This window comes from Terrapene carolina, unplaced genomic scaffold, assembly GCF_002925995.2.
Source record: "Terrapene carolina triunguis isolate 2854851 unplaced genomic scaffold, T_m_triunguis-2.0 Scaffold231, whole genome shotgun sequence".
In the NCBI taxonomy this organism is placed as follows: Eukaryota; Metazoa; Chordata; order Testudines; family Emydidae; genus Terrapene; species Terrapene triunguis.
In genome coordinates this window covers 19,695,465-19,706,524 of record NW_020664582.1, presented here as the reverse complement: position 1 = coordinate 19,706,524, position 11,060 = coordinate 19,695,465, and positions in this window count along the sequence as shown.

Genomic DNA, 11,060 nt, shown 5'->3' with positions numbered 1-11,060 from the left:
CTATGACAACGCCAGGAGCCAACTCCCCCGGCAGGCGGGGGGCACTGGCGCGCGCCGCTCCCGCCCCGTCCCGTCCCGGGGGAGCCCGGCGCACCAGCCTGGCTGCAGCCCGGTGCCTGGAGCCCGGCGCCGCGTGTCCGCCCTGCCCGCTGGGCGCCCGGCTCCGGAGCCGCCCGGGACCGGCCGCAGGTGCTGGCCAGGGTGCTGGGGGAGCCCGGGGCGGGCGGGCCGCTCCCCGCAGGCCAGCGGGTGCTGCAGGGCCGGGGGCGCTCGGGCTGCTCCAAGGCACAAGCCAGGGCCGTTTCAAACAGCCTCAGTGCGGGACTTGGGGCCGGGGCAGCAGCGGGCTCCGCAGGGCCACGGGGGCTGCCTCCGGCAGCAGGGACAGACGGGGGGGCAGCGAAGGGAAGTTCCTGGGCAGGTGATCTGGACCCTTCAGGAAAACCAGAGCTGCGGAGGGAGGGGAGCGGCTGGGGCCGAACACCCCGAGCGCCCCCCAGTCCCTGGCATTTCCATCCCGTGGCTGCAGGGAAACCTGCCCAGGGAGGAGGGCCCGGAGCCTGCACCATGTGCGGTCATACACAGCTAAGTGCTAAGCTAGGGATCCGCCTGGCAGCGCCTGCACCCGCTGCGCCCTCCCTGCATCCCTGTCACTGCGTGTGGGCTGGGCCCAATGTCACCTGCCCCTGCTGGTCCCTGAATCCAGATGGGAGCCAGGCTCCAGGCTGCATGTCTGCAGGGAAAGGGTCATGGGAGTGTCACCTGGGTAGCTCTCTGTGCCACCCTTCCCCATCTCCTTCGCTATCGCTTTCTCTCATCCCTTCTTCTCTTTCCCTCTCTCAGCCCCTTCCCCACTGCTCTGTCTCCCCCTCTCCTTTTCTCACACTACTTTCTAATTAGATGGGAGAGCCAACCCGAGTCAGCAGTCGGGGGTGTGATCAGTGAGAACACAGGGCACACTCCCACCAGCCTCCTTCCACCATTGCAAGTCAGCCAGTTCTCACAGAGGCATTTTTGCACTTGAGTGTTGGAACAAGTTCAGTCTGAAGCCAAGCGAGTGGGGAGCACGGCAGAGCCTCTCTCTGTTTGCAGCTGGGAGTCCCCCCATCCCCAATGGATGCAGGCACAGGCCTCCCAGAAGGAGATGTTTGAGCGCACAGACACCAAAGAATGAACCACAGATTTGGGCCTCAGGTTGGAAGGTGTAAATCACTAATAATTCTCTCCACCAAGGGCCTGCTGTGGAGAGTGGCGGGGAGACGGGCCCAGCAGATTAGAGTTTGGGAGCTTCATAAAGTCTCTGTCAACCCAAAAGCTAAGAGAGTTTTTGGCGAGCTAGTTGGGGTGATTTGCCTTCTATACAGCTTTGATTGTGGACAAACTGGAAAGAGTCCAAACAAGAGCAACAAAAATGACCCAGCCTGTAGAAACCTTGACCTGTGAGGAAAGCTTGAGACAACTGAGCATGGTTAGTTTTGAGAAAAGAAGCCAGAGCCTGAAAACAGTCTTCAGATATGTGCAGGGCTGTTTTAAAGAGCACTGCGCTCAATTGTTCTCCATGGCCAGTGAAGGAAGTAATGGGCTTAATCTGCAGCAAGGGAGATGTAGGTTAGCTATGAGGAAACACTTGTAACTCTGCGGGGAGTTGAGCTCTGGGACGGGTTATTGAGGGAGGATGTGGAATTCTCATCATTGGGGGGTTTCAGAACAGGCTGGACAAACAGGGATCAGGGCTGATCTAGGGTTCCTTGGTTCTGCCTCAGCGCAGAGGCTGCACTAGATGATTTCTCGAGGTCCCTTCCAGCCCCGCATTTCTCTGAGTCTGCGATGTGAACATCACGAGTGTGGTTACTGTTCTTTCCACACACACTGGGAATGCTTCCAAAGACGGAGCAGCCCAGTGACTGTACTCGCCTGGAATGTACAAACCCCTCCGCAGCCCTGGGAGAATAAGGGTCCTGGGCACATTGGTGGGATGGTGTGAAATGGGGGTGTGAGATGAGCCCACTATTGGACGAAGTCTGTCCAGAGTGAGGCAAGCACTGATTACTCAAGCGCTGAGTAAGGGAGTGTGTGGTGCAGCTGTCACTCAACCTGTGTAGGGGAGGGAAGGTCTAATTTAATTAGTTTGTAATCAAATGTCAGAGAAGTCCAAATGCAGCAGCGAGTGTGTCAGTGTGCGACGCCAGCAAGAGGCTCCAGGCCTGCGGGGCTCCAGCAGGGAGATCCCCTGGGACAGCTCCACTCCTCTGGGGCAGTGAAGCCCCAGTGCCCAGCGAGGCCAGCGAGAAGGCCCTTCACCTGTGCAGTGCCCAGACAGGGGAGAGGAAGCTGAGCCTGAGTGTCGTCAGAGTGCACTGCCGGGCCCAGCACGTAGGATAAGGCACCCCCTGACTGATGGTGGTTTGCAGGAGAGTGGAGCCTCTGGACTTAGGAGAGGCAAAAAGCAGAGCCCACTGGGGCCCCTTTATGAGAACTGTAATTCCTGTCCCAGGTGCTCCGAGACTAATGTGAGGGGGGCCTTAGAGATAGCAGTCCGGGGCTAGGGAGCAGAGCCCTGAGCACTAGCCAGGTGGTGAATGTGACAGAGGCCCTGATGCACTTCAGCAAACCCTGATCGAGCCCCAAAGCTCCTGCCCAATGCGCCTGTGTTTTCTCTCTCTCCTGCCCCATCCCTGCCGGCCCAGGAGCTCTGTATGTAAATCTTTCTCTTTTCCAGCCAAACTCTTCCTCCTGCCCGATTCGCTCAGTGACGTTGCATCCAAGGGTTGTGTGAAGTGGGTCTCCAGGGAGCCCCTTCTTCCTGCCCTTGTCCCTCCCTAGAGCACAGTCCCATTGGTGAGGTTACAGCTGGATGCTGATGTTACAGTCATAGATGGATGAACTGAATCCAGCCAATCTGTGGATCAGGGTCCCATGTCTGAGGGATCCTGACCCCTGCCTGGTTTTATCCGACAGAGAGGGCTCCTGCTGAGCATGTTGACCTCATCCTGAGCCTGACAGACAGAGAGTTGAATGCCTGTCAGTGCAGTGTCAAAACAGCAGCCTCCTAAGGGGTGGGGAAGGGAGGGGATGAGAGAGAAGGGCTTGGGGGCGCTGCAGGCACAGCGATGGCCAGAGCTGGTCCTGAAACCCTCCTTGATGGGGTTTTTGGTCCATTGCCCCAGAGCGCCTGATCCAGGGATTTAGAGATCAGACCATTCCCAGACAGCTTGTTCCAGCAGAGCTCCATGGCACAGCTGAGAGGGGGCCCGGCACATTGCTCAGGGGATGTCAGGCTTCTGTCTGGGGTTTGAGGGAAAGGGTTCGTTGTTTAGGGCCATATGAATTGCTATCGCAGGACCACCTTTTGCTAGGGCTCTAATTAGCAGGAGGATATGAGGCAGGTTTCTTTGGGTTCTGGTGATTGCAGGAAGTTAATCCCACACAATGACAATCTGCCCAGCATTTCTCTGCTCCAGCCAGGGCAGTTGTGGAGGAACGGCTTTCCCTTCAGACGGGGCTGGGACTGAGGACAGGCCATGAGGACGTTTAGTGCTGTGGAGAGAAGCTGAAGGAACAGGCAGCCTTGTCTACGCACTTACATAATTTGTTTTGAAAACGCAAAGAGCCCTGAGAGCAAGTAGGTCCTGGCACATGCTTTGGGATTGGGACCCGAGGGCAGGTATGAAGAGAGACTTGTGTGGTGAAGGAAAGCTGCAGCCCCGTGTAAGGAAGGGGGCCCCTTCAGGCAGTATTTGGTCACCCATTACACCTCATTTTGGGTGCTAGGGAACTGGCAGGTTGGGGGGCACCATCAGTCCCCCATTAGAGGTGGTCCCTTGCAGGTGGCCCAGCCTTGGAGAGGGGAATCCATTCACTGTGAGGGAGCACTAGAAAAGACGTTGTTTTTGCGGCGATGGGAGGCCCGCTCCGGGATGAGCATGCAGGAGAGGGGCTGTTGGAATTATTACACCTGTGGGCAAAGAACCCTCTCTGTCAACACATGGTGCCAAGCGTGCAGCAAGAGCGTTCCTCTGTCAAACAGCTAAACCAGGCTGGAGTGATCACTGGAGGCAGATCTCTGAGCAGGGCCTTGAGAACCAGACCCTCTGAAGATGTTGTCATGGCCATCCCTGTGAATGGTTCCTTTGGCCTTATGGACACACATCCCCTCAGAGAGTGGGGAGAAACCCATGCAGCCCAAACAGGGCCCAGCACCATTATAAAACCACTTGCCCAACTACACCGCCAACAAAGCATTGGCCACGTTTGCTACCAAGTTTCTGGAGTCCCAGGAAGTGCTAGGAGCAAAGGCTTGGGCACGCTACACTAGGGAAGCCAGGGTAACCTGCGGCTTCAGAAGTCTCTGGAGGGGTACTGGGTGCCAGTCCTGTCCCTGAGGCGTCTAGCTCCTTCTACTACTCTTTCAGCTTCTGTAGAGGAGGCCAGGTCAGTGGAGAGAAGAGGCAGCCAGGGGGAGCAATGGGCAGGAGGCACATGTAGGGAGTGTGATGGGGCGCACTTGGCCCGCACTGGACGGGGAAGGGTTAACCCTACACTAAGGAAACCACGCCCCCTTCACTCTACTGGGCCTGCTCCAGGTGCACCGGTATAAAAGGGAGCAGCTTAGCTCAGTTGGGGGCTGCCCACCGGGGAGGATGCATGCACGCCTGGCCACACACCCACCCACCCACCCGCACGCCCGCTGGCTCCATCCAAGTATCAGCCGAAGCCCAAGACTATGGGAGCTGGAGACGCTGTAACCCAGGCAGATGCCAAGGGGCCTACAGAGACCTTGCTGAGTCTGGAGTCCGCAGGGACAGCACAGACCAGAGAACCCAAAGATAACAGATACCCAGACTGTGACAGCGGGAACTATGGTAGGAAGCAGCCTAGGAGTATTTGATAGGGGCCCGGTTTGTGAACCGGAAATTGGAGTCAGTGTGTTTTGGTTGGAACCGCCCCCTCTCCCGCTGACTCAGTGGCACACGCCCCTGCCACCACCCGGGCCCTGGGCTGGGGTTCAGTGCAGAGGGAGGGCCCTGACCCCCCTACCTGGGCTGCCATCCCCTTTCTTGTGCATGGTGGCCCCCATCCTGGCTGACCCTGGCCACTAGGCCTTCCTGCCCTGCTGACAAGGGCGACTTTACTGACTGTGGCCACTACGCCTTACTGCTCTGCCAAGAGGGGCGAATCTATTGACTCTGGCCGCTAGGCCTTTTGGCCCCCTCTCACTGGGGCAAATTGACTGTAGCCATTAGGCTGCACTGCCCCGCCAAGAGGGGCGCACCGATGGACACTTGGCGATTAACTGTGGATTATCGAGAGCTCAACCAAGTGACACCCAGGCTCACTCCAGTGGTTGCTGCCATGATTTCCTGGTATTTGGCAATCTCAACAGGAGCACAGTGGTACCGAACGCCTTCTCTATCCCACTTCACCCCGAATCACGGTACAAGTTCACATTCACCTTTGATAATAACCAATATACCTTTAGCCGTGTTCCCCAGGGGTTCTACAATGCACCCTCCATCTGCCACAAGTGTCACAGAATGTGGAACACCATTCCAGAGAAGCATAAAATAATTAGCTACGTCGATGACATCCTTACTGCGACGTCAACCATGGAAGAAAATCTAAAACTGTTAAATGTAGTCCTGGGAAAAGTAAAGACAACAGGATTTCTTATAAATCCTATAAAGGCCTCACAAAAAGTGACTTACTGAGGAGTGGAACTTGGAGTAGAGGGTAGAAGACCTGATGTCCAACGCATACAGCTTATATGTAAGCTCCCCGCCCCACAAGATATCTCGGCTCTGAGATCCAGTCTTGGCCTCACAGGCTTTCTCCTGGGGTTTCGTGGCGAACTCCTCAGAGGTCGCCACCCACTCACCAACCGCTGCGAAAGGACAAGGGTGGAAATGGAATGAAGAACACATGGAGTCCTTCAACACACGTCATCAGGCTCTAACTAAGCACCAGCACTCGCTTATCCCAGGCGGGACAAACCATTCCAGCTACAGTTAGCCAAGACTGAAAGGGTTAAGTGCTGTGCTTCTTCAAGATAATGGGAATGGACCCAAACCAGTGGCATATGGGTCAAAAGCACTGAGTGACATCGAGCAAAGGTATTCCCCTTGTGAGTGTGAGGTATTGGCACTGATCTAGGCCATGCACCATTGGGAGTACTTGATAGGCATGTCACCAGTGATGCTCAAGACAACACATACTTTACAGGTGTATGTTCTATCCGGACAGATTAATGATGGAAGGGTATCCAACCCCAGGTTGGCAGGGTGGACCCTAAATGTACTGAACAAAAATATTGAAGTCAGCAAAATACCACATCTGTCACCATCCCTTACGTGTGATTAACACAGGGAAGACCAGGAGTGCCCTTTGCAGAGGTGGCAGCTGCCTGGCCACGCTGGATGCAGCTGCCTCCGAAGCTTGCTTGTTTATTTGTTCACACTCTGACTGGGTGGTCAAGTAGCGTGACCAGACAGCAAGTGTGAAAAATCGGGACAGAGGGTGAGGGGTAATAGGAGCCTATATAAGAAAAAGCCCCAAATATAGGGACTGTCCCTATAAAATTGGGACATCTGGTCACCCTATGGTCAAGGCACTTACCAAATAGATGCCCATTTGGATCACCTAGGGATATGACTTCAGCAGACAGCAAGCTAATAGCACATGCCAAATACCTGAAGCATGCATGGCAATTAGTAACAACCAGAAAGGGGGATACTTACCTGTTCAAGGTGAAAGCCCATAAGAAAGATCAAGCTGAAGTATCCAAATTAAAGAAGAAGGTCAACAGACTCGCTAAACACGCTGCACTGCAAGGTATAGGGCAACTGGGGACCAAATCTGATCTAAAGGCATATCAAATTCAGGAAAAAAAATCTGAAATAGATGATCAAAAGGACATTGTTGCACTGCAGAAACAGGACAAAGAGTTGCAAGATCTCTTAGTCAAGGAACAGCATCAAAATTACAGCATCGTTCAGAACAAAGATGAACTAACCCGGGCTTTAAGGAAAGACCTAAACAACATAAACCCAGTTTTAGTAGTTCCCGTATGCTTAAGGAAAGAACTCATTGCATTATCTCACAGTCAAGGCCATTTTGGCTTAGAAAAGATGGTGAGCAGACTGTCTGTGGATTTGGTGGCCCAGTTCAACCAGAGACGTGGAGAAGCACCTGCAGAACTGCCTGAATTGTGCAGAGAATAATCCAGATCATAACATCGATAAGGGTCCAATACTCCATCGAAAAATACTGGGCCCATGGTCCTGACTACAGATTTTATAGGATCGCTGGGAATGGCAATAAACACTGCCTAGTGGTCATGGATTCATTCTCCAAATGGATAGAAGCGTATCCTGCTAAGAATAATACAACCACCACCACTGCAAGAGATTTCTCAAACAAACTTTCTCAAGGTTTGGATTGCCCGACGAGATCGACTCCAATCAAGGCCCCCACTTCATGGGAGAAGTAATGAGGTAACTTTGTCACCGTTTTTGTCAGCTATTACCATATAAGTGCTGTTGGCCTCCGCCAACGCCACCATTGAGACATTTCCTCGTGGGGTACAGCCATGGTTCTCAAACTTTTGTACTGGTGACCACTTTCACACAGCAAACTTATGAGTGCGACCCCCTTTTGTAATAGCTGACAAAAACGCTGACCAGATAAGCTTTGTTCACAAATGGGAAAAGGCTTGCAAGTGGGAGCTTAATGATGACCACTTGGGCAATTGTTCAGAGGCGTTAAGAGTGAGAGGTGAATCTAGATGTGTCAGCATCAATTCAAAGATCCCCTTGTATTAAAGATGGGCGTGTTTAAGGTAAAGGTAACCATGCAAGTGCAATTTGTGGTAAAGGTTTTAAATATAAAGATACATACTTCCTCTAATGTGTGTATAGCAGAAGTCTGCATTGTACAATAACACCAAGGACTTACAATGAATTACTTAATTCATTTAGTAATTTGTTTCTGTAATGTAGTAGATGTAAAATGTGCAACTGTTACGGTACCAGCGATATGAATGTCAACATACACGACACAGGCAGATGGGTTGTAATTGGTATATATGGAGCCAGAGAGGTCAAACAAGTGGCAGTGGTTCCGTAGCCTTATATAAGCAACGTAGGTCCTGTGCTAGTAAAGGAGAATTCCAAAAGGCTATTGCTCATTGAGCCGATCTATTCTCTAAAGAAGATCACTATGCCTTGCAAGTGGAAGTAAGCAGCATTGAACCTAAGTGTGCACCGTAGGTCCAAACACTGATCTCGGGATGGGATGCTTGGGTGAAAAGCATCTTGCCCAAGCTAAATAGGGTCAAAAGGGATGCAGTGGCAAAGGTGTTAGGAGGAGTTGGTACCGGTCTAGGTATTTTAAACTCAATTGATGCCAACATCCTGGCTGGAAAAATCAGTAGTATGGGGCATGATGTGGCCTCACTGAGCCAGCCAGTGACCTCCTCATTAAACCTTTTGAACAGTCTGGAATATGAAGTTGTTAAGACCCTACCAAAATGGTTTGGTTTGCAAGAGGAGGTTCATAAACAAATTATAAATGCCATAGGGGTGTTACAGGGCAACCTCTCATGGGCTTTAACTTGTGCTCAAGCCCAATCCTGGCTGCTCAATACAGCTAGCAGCATTCTCACGGATGGAGTCAATGGAATCCTCCCTTCAGAGCTGAAGCAACTACTGCTAAGAAATGTTAGCTCTTGTGAAGCAGTCCACCAGGCAGGGTGGAAGGCTGTCAATTGCTCATGACCTGGAAACCCACATCACCACCACGTTTGTACTAACTAGACTCAGTGCCAGTGAAAGGTGGGTGTACCCCTTCGGACCAATAGGCTTAAATGTCAACAACTCTGTTCTCATCCCTATGGACATTCCTAAATGGGTGCACAGAGATGATGCAGGATATAATAGTGTCAACTGAAATTCCTGCAACTGGGAATCGGGTATTGGCTGTACATGTACCACAGGTTTTATTGAGGGTCCACGTATCTGTGTAAATATGGACCAAGGAAAATGTCAGTAGTCTCCAGCCAAGTAGTCGTAATAGCTCAGCCATTGTTTATGCATATGTGTTCGAAGCTGGTGTACCCGTTTCTTGGTTAATTCCTTTTATAATGTCAGTTGTCATCCCCAGGTCAATTTGGGGTGTAACATTGACTTTCTGTTTAAAAATATTTCTGTGCAAGCTGTTCATGTTGCCTACATGTTATATAAAGGTGAATCCCATCATTTTGGGGGTAAACACATCTGTGTTAAAACAAAAAGAACAGGAGTACTTGTGGCACCTTAGAGACTAACAAATTTATTTCAAATAAATTTGTTAGTCTCTAAGGTGCCACAAGTACTCCTGTTCTTTTTGCTGATACAGACTAACACGACTGCTACTCTGAAACCTGTGTTAAAACAGTTAATAGCGCACCCGAGTTTAAGACAGCACCTTAAAAGGTAGAGGCACAAGGTAAAAATGTGATGGTCACCATGCACCACTCCACTAATAAGCTAGAAAAGCTTCTTGAAGGGGTGCAAAGGGAGACATCTTTCTCACACTGGTGGGAAGCTTGTTTCTCAGTCCCACCAACTTCAAGGAAGCATAGAGTGTGTTGATTCACCCATTTGTCTTATTTTAATAATACAATTTGGTTTGTTGCGATTGTTGGGACTATCTGTTGGGTAAAGAGAAAGTTAAAAACCCTCTAGAGAAGCCAAAGGTCTGTCATGCCAATGGTCTAACAAAAGGCTCAGTGTCGACTGTCTCAGTTCTTCCTTTGGCAGGAAGGTCTCGGGGTGAGGAAGGGGATTGCTACCTGTGATCAGATACGGACCAAGGGGTACCTGTAATAAGGAGGGAAGGGGAATTATTTCCTGGCTTCTCTTCCAACCAATTGTAGGTTTAGCACTCCTTCCCTCACTTACTGGTACTGCTTGGTCTCCTTCTTGTGCCTCCAATTGATAATCTCCAGGGAGCAGGAATCCAGACCCCAGATGCAGGGGTCCCCCGGCTGCAGGCGCATGCACAGGGGCTGGGGGACAGGTGCAGCGGGCTCAGCCACGCTGGCTTGCTGCTGGGACAGCATGGTGCCCACCACAAGAAGGGGGTGGGCCTGGCAGCCTGGGGAGAAAAGGGGGGCTAGAGGGACAGCGACAGGGGCTTCCCCCCCACTCCACCCCCTCCCACTGGGATCCCCAACCTGGGCTGTGTGGGTGAACCTGCTGCCCCCAGCCATGGAGACCCACCCTCACAAGCTGCTCTCTGCCCCATGGCCCCCCTGCACCTCTCAGCCTCCCAGCCCTCCTTGGGCTCCCTCCCACCCCCCTCCAGGCCTCTGCCTCCCCCCTTCCCTATGCCTTGCGCCTCTCTGTTCACCTCCATGTGAGCAGGGGGTGGGGGCTTGGGGGGAAGTCTGGGTGCAGTGGGTGCCAGGGCCCACAAAAGATGAATCCGGCTCTGCCTGCACTGTATGCGAGGGCCGGGGTGGGGCTGGGCTGGGCTTCCACCTTGGTCCAGCTTATGCCAGTAAGTCTGGCCTTGGAGCTCCTGGCTCAGAGCCAGCATGGGAGGGCTCTGCCCAGACACCGTCCTGTGTATACTCTGCCCACCACCCGCTGAATGTGCTGAATGTGACGCAGCTCATATGGTCCGAGTCGTATGTTATTGCTATGACCCCTGCAAACTGCAGGACAAACCAGCCCCCTGTGTGCCATGGGGGAAAATTACAGTAAGGGGCAGTGTTATGCAGGGGGGTGTTATGTGGGGGGCGCCCCCAGGGCAGAACCGGGGAGTGTTAGGCAGGGGGCACCCCGGGGGCAGGAGCAGGGGGTGTTAGGCAGGGGGCACCCCAGGGGCAGGAGCGGGGGGGGTGTTAGGCAGGGGGGGTTAGGCAGGGGGCACCCCGGGGGCAGGAGCAGGGGGGTGTTAGACAGGGGGCACCCCGGGGGCAGGAGCAGGGGGGGTGTTAGGCGGGGGGCACCCCGGGGGCAGGAGCGGGGGGGTTAGGCGGGGGGGGTATGCAGGGGGCGCCCCTGGGACAGAACCGGGGG